Below are 12,072 nucleotides of genomic sequence, written 5' to 3' on the forward strand. Positions count from 1 at the left end.
AGTAAGATAGAAGAAAAATCAAGACATGTTCGTAGGATTTTTCGACCTGGAAAAAGCGTTCGACAATGCAAAGTGGTGCAAAATGTTCGAAATTCTGAAAAAATAGGGTTAATCTATACGGAAAGACGGGTAATATACAATATGTGCAAGAACTAAGCTGGAATAATAAGACTGGAAGACCAAGAATGAAGTGCTCGGATTAAAAAGGGATTAAGACAGCGATGCAGTCTTTCGCCCCTTCTATATATCGAAGAAGGGATGACGCCAATAGAAGGAAGGTTTAAGAAAAAATGGCTCTGAGCACTGTGGGACTCAACTGCTGTGGTCATAAGTCCCCTAGAACTTAGAACTACTTAAACCTAACTAACCTAAGGACAGCACACAACACCCAGCCATTACGAGGCAGAGAAAATCCCTGACCCCGCCGGGAATCGAACCCGGGGAACCCGGGCGTGGGAAGCGAGAACGCTACCGCATGACCACGAGATGCGGGCGAAGGTTTAAGAGTCTGATTAAAATTCGAGCTGAAAGGGTATCAATCATAAGATTAGCTGATAACATTACTATTCTCAGTGGAAGTGAAGAAGAGTTACAGGATCTGTTGAATGGAATAAACAGTCTAATGAGTGCAGAATACGGACCGAGAGTAAATCAAAGAAAGACGAAAGTAAGGAGAAGTACCAGAAATGAGAACAGCGAGAAACTTAACATCAGGATTGGTGATCACGAAGTATACGAATTTAAGGAATTCTGTTACCTAGGCAGCGAAATAACCCCTGACAGACGGAGGAAAGAGGACATAAAAAGCAGAGTAGCACAGGAAGAAACTAGATTCTTGGTCAAGAGAAGTCTACTAGTACCAAACATAGGCCTTAATTTGAGGAAGAAATTTCTGAGAATGTACGTTTGGAGCAGAGCATTGTATGGTAGTAAAACATGGGCTGTGGAAAAACCGGAACAGAAGAGACTATAATCATTGAAGATGTGGTGCTACAGAAGAATGTTTAAAATCAGATGGACTGATAAGGTAAGGAATGATGAGGTTCTCCGCAGAATCAGCGAGGAAAGGAATATACAAGGAAAACACTGAGAAGAAGAAGCGACAGGATGATAGCATATTTGTAATGTTACAACTTCCATATTATTAGAGGGAGCTGTAGAGGGTAAGAAACTGTAGAAGAACACAGATATTAGAATACAGCCACCAAATACACTGCCTCAGGAATTTGATTAATAATTCTGTTTTCAAGAAGGATCTACCATATGAGCCCTGTAAATAGCAAATAAAAGAATCTGTCTGACCAGTACTAGATGCCGTTAAATAGCATTCTAATGGTGTCCCTTATTCTGTAAGATCAGTTTTCCATAATTTGCCAGTGAAACAAGAAAGATGACCGGCAAACGCCAGTTAATCGTATTGTGTCTGAAAATTAACTGATTTTTTTTTAACGCAAAGAAATAATTGTAACATCCTACAGTCTTTGTGAGACACCAATGCAAATATGGACTCTACTAAAGCAATGCTTGGAGGAGGGTAGGCAGTACCACTGTAAATCAATGCCTGGCCGACTCCATTCAAACGTGGACCGAGAGAATGTTGGCTGCCTGTGCGCCTTCGTACACGCCCTGTTCTCTCTTACGTTTCTCATGCAATTCCTGCGCGACGTAACCGATAGAGACAGCTCATGTGCATCTCAGTTCTCTAAACTTACCCAACATGGTTTCATACAAGTAATCTCAACCATCTTCCAGACATTCGCAGTGAGTTTTGTGATAGTTCCTCTTACAATGTAATATGGGCTATACAGATCTATTAAGATCGGTTTCCTGAACTCATTCGATCTCTGCTGTAAGGCGTACTTGATATGAGCCTCAAGTGATAAAGCAACGCACTAGAAGATGTTGCACCGGCGTCTTGCGTGTTGTTTTCTTAGCAGACGCACTTCCTCAGGACCCTTCAAACAAATATGTTCTCAGTTTTCCTCCCTGCTACTGCTTTCACACATTTGTTGCGCTTCGTATCGGTTCGTAATATAATCCCGTGCTACGTCTGACTCTGATAATTTACCATTATCAGACTCTTAACTTGATGGGCAACTTGTTACATTCTTCGTTCTTTTTTTCGTTAGCGCTTACCCCGCCTGGTTAAGGATCACGCTGTACTCAAGTTTCGACAAATTTATTTTATTTCACTCTGCAGCCGGATGCCCTTCCTCTCGCTCCGTCGTCAGTTACTTAGGGATGCAATTAGTGTGAACCACCTATCAGTGAATTAGGTAAACTTTGTTTTATGTGAGATTGTATTTTAACTGTGCGTGATTCGTATTTGCTGACGCAGAAAGTGGCACCAAGTCGACATTTAGCTAAATGAGTGCGGAAAACCGCCTAAGGACAACACTCCGGCTGACCAGCGCACCAGCCATCGCCGTTAATCCGCTGCGAGGATTCGATCCTGGACTGGTCTACCGTTCTGTTTCGGAAACTAGCGCGCCGTACCTTACGGTACACGAGCAGCTGGTCTTCGTACATTCTGTCACAAATCGTAGTTATCTGCGGATAACAACATCTTACACTGCAGCTGACAGTATGTTATTAACCGTTTATGATTACCATGAACATCTGTGGCTCTGTTCCACTACCTTATGGCACACGCAACGTATTGTTTGTTTCTTAGATTCATTCTGTGGCGACGTGTTGCAGTGAATGGCTGAGTTGTACGGAAGCCCTGTATGGCGCAAGTTTCATCTTTGGACTCGAACTGACAGCCTAAAACAGGGAAGTAAACGGCTGTGTATAGCAGCGAGAACAGAGGAAGTGGCCAGAATTCTGTCGTCGCCTCACCACTTCCGTCGTCCATTGACCTTCAGGATTTCACTGTGTTAAGAGATAGCCGGCCCGGTAATGCAGAAGACACAGAAAGTTGTCATCACATCTCCACGCTGTCATCGTTCTCAAAACTAATAGAAGCAGTTATGAAAGACAGAGTAATGAGGTACATGAATAAATATAGCCATTTAAGTGAGACACTGTTTGGTTTCCGAAGTGGTAGAAGTACAGAATCAGCCATACTAGAATTCATACAAGTGGTATTTGATGCTCTTGACAAAGATGAGTGTGTCACAAGCAGATCTTTCTAAGGCTTTTGATACTGTTGACCGTAACATTCTACTAAATAAGCTACAAGTTTCAGCAATAAGTAAATCACTGGTTCCGATCATATCTAGCACGTAGGGCACAAAGTGCAGAGGTAGCATATTTCTCAAACGAGTCTAAACTTTTAGTGAAACACTTATCACAGCCAAAATACATTAGTATAGCAGTTCCTCAGGGTAGCATTTTACGACCTGTACAATTCCTCATATACATCAACGACTTCCTCACTAGTGTTAGTTATGGGGAAAAATTGTCTTCACTGATTGACAGCAATATTCTAGTCACTGAGAAAACAAGAGAAATCTTTCACGGAAATAAAATGAAGCCCTCAAGAAAGATTACAATTGATCAACAAGCGACAAAGTGACATTGAACGTAAAGAAAAGAAACGCCATGAATTCCAGTCTGATGAGGGAAAATGACGCTATTAAATTAATAGAAGATGGCGCCGCTATACAAGGAGTAACAAATGAACAATTTCTAGGAATTAATATTGGTTTTCAGTTGACGTGGTGTGAACACGCAAAGATACTTGCAAACAGAATGCCATCAGCGTGTTATGCCCTTATAGTTCCGTCATGAGTGTGTAACAACCAGTATCTTTTAAAGTTTGAAAAAGTCATATTACGGCCTTGAGCTTCTGGTAACATTCTTTATTTATACCACCAGCTTCGGTCAACTGACCATAATCAGTTCCATAAAAATATTCACAGCTTCATGTTAGGCGAAATATAAAATTTTTATCGTTAAGTGATAAAACCATGAATCAGGCACTATTATCTTTCGTAACATCCCTTTCAAATTCTGAAGGTGGCAGGGGTCAAATACAGAGAGCGAAAGGCTATGTACAAAATTGTACAGAAAACAGATGGCAGTTATAAGAGTGGAGAACCATGAAAGGGAAGCGTGGGTTTGTAAGGGAGTGAGACAGGGTCGTAGCCTATCCCCGATGTTATTCAATCTATATATTGAGCAAGCCGTAAAGGAAACAAAACAAAAATACATGGAGAACAAATAAAACTTTGAGGCTTGCCGATGACATTGTAATTCTGGCAGAGACAGCAAAGGAAATTGCTACAACAAACTCGTTTATAGACTCAGTTAACCAAAACATTCTATACACTGAAGGATAACACGGAGTTGGTATTTAGTAAAATAGTAATATAAATAATACTAATGATAATAAAATATCTAAAATCACACATAACTCTGTCACACTATATTTTTTCCTTGTTTTCTCTTTTCCTTTTATGGAAAGAATTACTCTCAAAGCTATTCAGCGTATAATATTAACACCTAATTGTCTTTCGAGCTCAACATCTCGCTCGTTATAGAGGGATGCTGACTCAGTGCGGTTCACGAAATGGTCCTGAGAGCAGGGTGACAATGTGTGTAATGTTAAGAAATAGTGTGTGTGTAATGTGTGCAGTGACTGCAATTTGGAAATGAATGAACAGTGTAGCACCTGCCTTTAACATTAGTGAATAACTTCTGTGTAAAACAGTATTGTACATTAGGGATTAGCCGAATTAGATAGCACTGTTTAAAATAGACTGGCCTCGTATTCAGGAGGGTGAAGGATCCAGTCTTCTTCGGCCATTCTGATTTATGATTCGCGTGGTTTCCCTACATCACTTCAGGCAAATGCTGCGATGGTTCCTGCTTTAAGGCCACGGCTGACTAACTGTCCTGTGCTTGTCATACTAGACCTGTAAGTCTGTAAATGACTGTATATGTACATGACTTTATTTTTGTTGTTCTGTAATAGTAACACCAGGAGATATCCAATATCCTTGTAAAGAAGATCTATGGATACACAGATACGAATCTTATCGTGGCCGTGAACTACAAAAATGGTTCAAATGGCTCTGAGCACTATGGGACTTAACATCTATGGTCATCAGTCCCCTAGAACTACTTAAACCTAACTAACCTAAGGACATCACACAACACCCAGCCATCACAAGGCAGAGAAAATCCCTGACCCCGCCGGGAATCGAACCCGGGCGCGGGAAGCGAGAACGCTACCGCACCACCACGAGCTGCGGGCGTGAACTACAAACTGTGCGGCTATTCACAGCACTAAGGCACAGATGATTTTCTCACTCTCGAGTGGGTTACTAACTGTTAAAAAACTTGGTGACAGATTAAAGCTGTGTGCCGGAGATGTCTCGAATTCGGAACCGCACCTACCGCGAACTTTCGAAACTTCACTGTAGCTAGTCCACCTAGATATGCAGGACAGCATATGATGTTATCCCAATAGTAAAAGAAACTGGGTCACTCAAGTTGTTTTGCATCACTTGTATATCTGCAAACATGTATAGCCTTAGATATAAAGGGTGCAGGGAATGAAAATAGAACATTTATGAAACATTTAAAAAAAAATACTTCGAGATGTACACTACTGGCCATTAAAATTGCTACACCAAGAAGAAATGCAGATGATAAACGGTTATTCATTGGACAAATATATTATACTAGAACTGACATGTGAATACATTTTCACGCAATTTCGGTGCACAGATCCTGAGAAAGCAGTACCCAGAACAACCATCTCTGGCCGTAATAACTGCCTTGATACGCCTGGGCATTGAGTCAAACACAGCTTGGATGGCGTGTACAGGTACAGCTGCCCATGCAGCTTCAACACGATACCACAGTTCATCAAGAGTAGTGACTGGCGTATTGTGACGAGCCAGTTGCTCGGCCACTATTGACCAGATGTTTTCAGTTGGCGAGAGATCTGGAGAATGTGCTGGCCAGGACAGCAGTCGAACATTTTCTGTATCAAGAAAGGCCCGTACAGGACCTGCAAAATGCGGTCGTGCATTATTCTGCTGAAATGAAGGGTTTTGCAGGGATCGAATGAAGGGTAGAGCCACGGGTCGTAACACATCTGAAATGTAACGTCCACTGTTCAAAGTGCCGTCAATGCGAACAAGAGGTGACCGAGACGTGTGACCAATGGAACCCCATACCATCACGCCGGGTGATACGCCAGAATGGCGATGACGAATACACGTTTCCAATGTGCGTTCACCGCGACGTCACCAAACACGGATGCGACCATCATGATGCTGTAAACAGAACCTGGATTCATCCGAAAAATGACGTTTTGCCATTCGTGCACCCAGGTTCGTCGTTGAGTACACCATCGCAGGCGCTCTGTGATGCAGCGTCAAGGGTAACCGCAGCCATGGTCTCCGAGCTGATAGTTCATGCTTCTGCAAACGTCGTCAAACTGTTCGTGCAGATGGTTGTTGTCTTGCACACGTCCCCATCTGTTGACTCAGGGATCGTGACGAGGCTACACGATCCGTTACAGCTATGCGGATAAGATGCCTGTCATCTCGACTGCTAGTGATACGAGGCCGTTGGGATCCAGCACGGCGTTCCGTATTACCCTCCTGAACCCACCGATTCCATATTGTGCTAACAGTCATTGGATTTCGACCAACGCGAGCAGCAATGTTGCGATACGATATACCGCATTCACGATAGGCTACAATCCGATCTTTATCAAAGTGGGAAACGTGATGGTACGCATTTCTCCTGCTTACACGAGGCATCACAACAACGTTTCACCAGGCAACGCCGGTCAACTGCTGTTTGTGTATGAGAAATCGGTTGGAAACTTTTCTCATATCAGCACGTTGTAGGTGTCGCCACCGGTGGCAACCTTGTGTGAATGCTCTGGAAAGGTAATCATTTGCATTTCACAGCATCTTCTTCCTGTCAGTTAAATTTCGCGTCGGTAGCACGTCATCTTCGTGGTGTAGCAATTTTAATGGCCAGTTGTGTAATAAATACAAAACAAAACTAAATGCAATCATTTAATAAATCTGCTTTATTGTTCGTTCGTGAAATTAAAGTCTGTTGCAATGTCACACTAGAGCGTCGTCGCTCCACCCGTGCACTGAAACATGCTTGCAGCCTGCTTGGGACGCTTTCCACAGCGTGGTCGAAACGCTGCAGCTGAAAGCTGTCTTACTCGTCGATACAGGCTACCCCTTGCCACGCACCGTATGGTGGCTTGCGGAGACTGTACGTAAATGTAGACGTAGCGTGCGAGAGTGGTTCCTCCTACGATGAACAGTAAGTTGCAACTGATCTCAAGCATGATCAATCCGATTCTTGCCAGTAGATACCGCTGCCCCTTCCATTCTGTTGATTCCTGCCTCCTGGAGGTACGTCTTTACGGGTTGGGCGCAACGTGCTGGTGTATTATCGTGTTAGAAAACAACTGAGTCGCCAGAGTGTCGATTCTGAGCCTGGATAATAGATTGGAGATGCTGTCCCGGTAGTGGACAGCCCTCAAATGAAGTTTAACAGTCATGAGAAGCGTCCCACAACCTTGTATGACACTGGCTCAGGTCATGACTAATTCCCCCCCCCCCCCACCACCACCACCACCCTCTGTTCTTGACTGTTTACACATGCATTGCACACATCCATTGGTAAAAGGTGCGTCCGCATTCTTCTAGGACGGTTATATGGCGGAGAAATCGCTCAGTAGAACATGTCATAGATCCAGACTCCATTCCAGGTGTCCTCTTGCCCACCTTCTTCACACGTCACAGAACTGATGAATTAGTACTTTTGTTCATAATAGACGCCCAGAGCTCAAACTGGTGTTGTGGAAAGGGTTGTGTACAGTCTGGGTCGAAACAGCCGTCCCAGTTGCCATCAAAATTCGAGGACAGAGTTGTATTGCATACATCTTGGGGTATCTACGAGGCATGTTTGCTTGGGAGACCCCGAGGATAGGTTCAGCCACTTCTTTGGAAAGGTTTTTCCTGTCATTCGCGCACATTGTCACCGTTCCTTCGTGTAGTGTCACACTTCTGTGTTCATTGTATCTTACGCATGGATGACTGTACTCTGTGTGTACGTGGTTGGGTGGAGGGGTGGGTGGGTGGGTGTCTGCGCGGGGTAGCCGCGCGGTTAGGGACGCCCTGTCATGGTTCGTGCGGCACCTCCCGTCGGAGGTTAGAGTTATCGCTCGGGCGTGGGTGTGTGTGTTATCCCTAGCGTAAGTTAGATTAAGTAGTGTGTAAGTCTAGGGACCGATGACCTCAGCTGTTTGGTTCCATAGTACCATACCACAAATTTTAAAAAAAATTGTGTGTGTGTGTGTGTGTGTGTGTGTATGTGTGTGTGTGTGTGTGTGAATCGGCACATGGCTTACGCCACTCGAATACCAGCAACAGGGCCGCCAAGCTTAACGTTCCCATCCGACGGACGGATCGCTATCGATAGTGTCTCATGCCCTCACTCCCATTTGCCGGATACGCAAAGCGAAAGCTCTCAATAGCACGTGGCGCATCCGGATTGTTACTCATCCAAGTAACGGCGACGTCCGACGTTTCTTAAGGGGCTCCGGAAAAAGTTCAATTTTTACTTTTTTGCGTTTGCTGAATCTGCAGACTATAGATATATAATTTATTCAATTCCGAAGACTACAACTATTTTTAAATTTTTTTTTAAATGTGTTCTACATGGGCGTGACCCACTGTGGCGCTGTTAAACTGCTGTCAAATGGTGTTATTATTAACGTCCGTGTTCATCAGGTACATTTTAGTAATGTGAGATAAAGTATGTGTTGTGGCTAACCTATGATGGTTCAATATATATCGCTGGTGTGATTGTCGATTGTTTCATGTTTATTTACTCTGTCGTTATCTCGAAAATATTCGTAATTAATTCTGTTTCTTGAGTCTCTGTTTTGTTGAAGTGTAATAATGAGTAAAAGTAAAGTTATTAGAAATCCTCTGAAGGCTTTTAAGAAAAGGAGAAATGTTGGAAAGCCAAAGGTATGTGTTATTACTGTAAATAATAACATTCTAACATAGTACGAGCGATGCTTGCTTTAGACAAGGAACGCCTTCGGGCTGCAGACAGGGCTGTAAAGAGTCTAGAAATACAAGCAAGAGTAAACAGGAGGAGGAACAAGAGGAAGCTGGAGGAGGAGTTTGCAGAGGATGAAGATAATCCATCCTATGGACCTGGAATGCACTAAAAAGTTAATCCAATCTTTGTCGCTCGATTCCCAAAACTTTTATTTTCTCATACTAATTACATGTTTTCTAAGGATCTTCCAAACATATTTGTTTCAAACTTTCAGTAAATGTTACACAGTACCTTCTGCATAATTTAACACAGCCTTTTTCCAAAAAACTGTATATTTTTGAATATATAAATAAAAAATTGCAAAAAAATGTTGTGAATTTTCATTACAATTGAAAAAAAATCATCTTTAATAACTGAACTAAAATTTTGTAAAATCCCTGTGTTAAGTTGTAGCCCATATTCCAATAAATAATCTCTAAAAAGTTCAACTTCCTACCTCAAATACTTTGTGAGGAAAGATGTAATTTATAAGCGTTATTTTAACATTGCAAGTATAGGGCGTTCCGGAGCCCCTTAACTTCGGTGTATTCAACGAAGGAAGCCGATTGGTATTGAGGATCTTACATAACTCTTTTTCTTTTTTTTTTTTGAGCCGTTTATTGTAGTCGAATATTTGTATCACCAGTCGCTTTCGAGACGGCGCTGCAGTGTGTTAGTGACTTCGGCTGCGGAAGCGGGTCGCAATGGCTGTGGCGCAGAATACCTTTCGCATCAGATTATGAAAGAAGCAGCTGCGCTTCTGTATACGGTCGTAAGTTTCGCCACCTCTGCGCGCCCGCCCCTGCGCCAACAAGGCGGGACCTAATTGTTGATTCCTCGTGACGTAATACCACAGCACTACGAATGGCTGCTCAATGGGCGGAGGGCCTCCACTCGTGGCCTTGAATTCTTCACTTCTCGGTGCTCCCAATCAATGCCATGTCTGCCAGTGCGAAACTAAGCTTCTCTTTGTCGTTCTAGACCCGGATCTCGTATCCATCACCGTTAAACAGAAAAAAATCAGTGCTTCAATTTTTTAACTGTGTGTCCCGTTATAACAGCGCAGTATGCCGTCATCTACATGTGTTTGCAAACACTAGACACGTTCTGCTTCTTACTCGAGTAATAATTTAGCTTGTTACTATGTTGGTGGCAAGCTCAAGAAAACAACACTGTGTGCGCTGGTGTGGGGAAGTAAAAATAAGCCACAATCTTAGAAAATATAAAGAGGCTGTGCTGATGTGCAACGCGTCGTTGCGCCACAACTTGTTCGGCCGTGGGACAAACAAACAAACAAGACGCCGTGACGTCAGACTGCGCCGGGCGACACCCGCCGAGTTATTGGGTAGTTCGGTCATGTGCGCTGTGGATTATGGAGGTGCGGCGCGAATAGTGATGCTGCAGATGCTAAGGCAGCTGTGACAGAGGCCGGCACAAGGACACCGTGAGTTTTTGGACGCTAAACCGAGAGAATGTTCACGTACCTGTATCTTACGGTAAGGCGTGGCTGTGCCTGGCCAGCCGAAGCAGGTGCAGTCGTGACTGCTAGACTCGCCGTCAGGACATATGGGATGGCGGCCAACAGCGAATTTGGGTGTCGCTGTTCAGATATCAACATAGAATTTTAGTTTTTAGTGCTTGATAATCTATAGCGAACCATCCCAACAGTAGTGATTCAAGGTAGAGCGGCTAGTTTGAGTTATGACCCAGGGACGTTTAAACCAACTACGTCCGAGCTGGTAATGGGGCAGAGCGAGTCCCAAGCAGGAATATTTGGCAAGCAATTTCCTGTTCTGTTATCTGCCTCACAACCAAGTGAAACCTCACTAATAACTTCGCGAGAGGACTGGGGGAGATGGGAACAATTCTTAAATTAATTCCCGGAGTAAAATGTCCCAAACTAAAAGTAAGGAAGCTTAGGTCACATTCTCCTGCTCCATCTAGCGGACTGGCACAACAACTGTGTCCAGATGGAGTTAACCGGGCATGAGATTCCGATACATCTACAGCTACATACATACTCCACAATCCACCATACGGTGCGTGGCGGAGGGTACCTCGTACTACAACTAGCATCTTCTCTCCCTGCTCCACTCCCTAAAAGAACGAGGGAAAAATGACTGCCTATATGCCTCCTTACGAGCCCGAATCTCTCTTATCTTATCTTTGTGGTCTTTCCGCGAAATGTGAGTTGGCGGCAGTAAAATTTTACTGCAGTCAGCCTCAAATGCTGGTTCTCTAAATTTCCTCAGTAGCGATTCACGAAAAGAACGCCTCCTTTCCTCTAGAGACTCCCACCCGAGTTCCTGACGCATTTCCGTAACACTCGCGTGATGATACCCACCAGTAACAAATCTAGCAGCCCGCCTCTGAATTGCTTCTACGTCCTCCCTCAATCCGATCTGATAGGGATCCCAAACGCTCGAGCAGTACTCAAGAATATGTCGTATTAGTGTTTTATAAGCGGTCTCCTTTACAGATGAACCACATCTTCCCAAAATTCTACCAATGAACCGAAGACGACTACCCGCCTTCCCCACAATTGCCATTACATTCTTGTCCCACTTCATATCGCTCTGCATTGTTACGCCCAAATATTTAATCGACGTGACTGTGTCAAGCGCTATACTACTAATGGAGTATTCAAACATTACAGGATTCTTTTTCCTATTCATCTTCATTAATTTACATTTATCAAAATTTATCTATATTTAGACCCCCCCTCCCCACATGAACCATGGACCTTGCCGTTGGTGGGGAGGCTTGCGTGCCTCAGCGATACAGATGGCCGTACTGTAGATGCAACCACAACGGAGGGGTATCTGTTGAGAGGCCAGACAAACGTGTGGTTCCTGAAGAGGGGCAGCAGCCTTTTCAGTAGTTCAGGGGCAACAGTCTGGATGATTGACTGATCTGGCTCTGTAACAATAACCAAAACGGCCTTGCTGTGCTAGTACTGCGAACGGCTGAAAGCAAGGGGAAACTACAGCCGTAATTTTTCCCGAGGGCATGCAGCTTTACTGTATG

This window comes from Schistocerca cancellata, chromosome 1 (genome assembly GCF_023864275.1).
Source record: "Schistocerca cancellata isolate TAMUIC-IGC-003103 chromosome 1, iqSchCanc2.1, whole genome shotgun sequence".
NCBI lineage: Eukaryota > Metazoa > Arthropoda > Insecta > Orthoptera > Acrididae > Schistocerca > Schistocerca cancellata.